Source organism: Lampetra planeri, chromosome 19 (assembly GCF_965212315.1).
Source record: "Lampetra planeri chromosome 19, kcLamPlan1.2.h2, whole genome shotgun sequence".
Classification (NCBI taxonomy): domain Eukaryota; kingdom Metazoa; phylum Chordata; class Hyperoartia; order Petromyzontiformes; family Petromyzontidae; genus Lampetra; species Lampetra planeri.
The window spans coordinates 4,990,020-4,990,988 of record NC_136125.1 but is presented as its reverse complement, the minus strand read 5'-3'; the positions used below and the strand labels follow the sequence as shown (position 1 = coordinate 4,990,988).

At 41.3% G+C, this 969-nt stretch overlaps 1 non-coding gene across 1 annotated transcript; it reads left to right on the top strand.

The window, feature by feature from the left end:
- TRNAW-CCA (transfer RNA tryptophan (anticodon CCA)) lies at nt 1–72 on the top strand. The gene has a single exon. It is a non-coding gene; the product is annotated as a tRNA-Trp (tRNA).
- The last annotated feature ends 897 nt before the right edge of the window (nt 73–969 follow it).

The following is a 969-nucleotide window of genomic DNA, read 5'->3' as shown; positions in this document are numbered from 1 at the left end:
GACCTCGTGGCGCAACGGTAGCGCGTCTGACTCCAGATCAGAAGGTTGCGTGTTCAAATCACGTCGGGGTCATTCTTTTTAATGCCACGTTTGGAGAAATAAACATCTTCCGTTGCTCGTTTTAATGGCGCTGTTTATTAGTAACGAGCTTGTGAAAAAAATCTTACGTTTTATTTGCTTTGATGTTAAGATATAAAATGTTCTGTAACCGGGTGCGTATGGGCACTTTAAGGTGACGTCATTGCGCTGTTCGAGTGTAATGCCTCTAGCACCCTCTCGTGTCTGGCTGTTGAACAGCAAGTGGTGCATTCACTTGACGTACGCTGTTGGCCGAGACGAGCTTAGCACAGTTAATTGCAAACATTTGGACCCTTTAATTACAAAGTGCTAATCGTCGTCGAATATAACAAAAGGGTCTTCAGGGTTGTGGAAAAAAGTAATTTTTAATCAAGTGGCTTCTTTAAATCGAGTGTGACACTGTGAGATTACAGTAAACCGAGGGAGGGTTTTGAATGCACACAGCAAATTTGCCTCCCACGAGTTCAGGGCTTATTCGCTGGTGATGCTAGTTGGTAACAAACTAAACACACAGACTAGTGCACCTTATTCACGCATGTATCACACATCTGCGATGTGTTATGTACAATGTACATGCAATGTATTGCAGTGAAAATCCAAGTTTGGCCCATCTACATATTGGCAAACGTCAATTTGCATCATATTTTTTTTACAAGATTTTGTTTTCTTTAAAAGGAACATTACAATTTTTTTTCTATGCAAAAGGACCATTGCCTCAAACGCCGTCTGTCAGATATGTTTTTAAAGACATTGTGTCTGAACGTACACTCAAAGGGATGTAGTGAAATCAGATGGAGTGATGAAATCTGCTCAGCAAGAACGATTCAGATATTGCTCACTACTGATGTTGACCTTGGCTGGGAATCAAACTTGGCCCAGTGATCTAAAGAC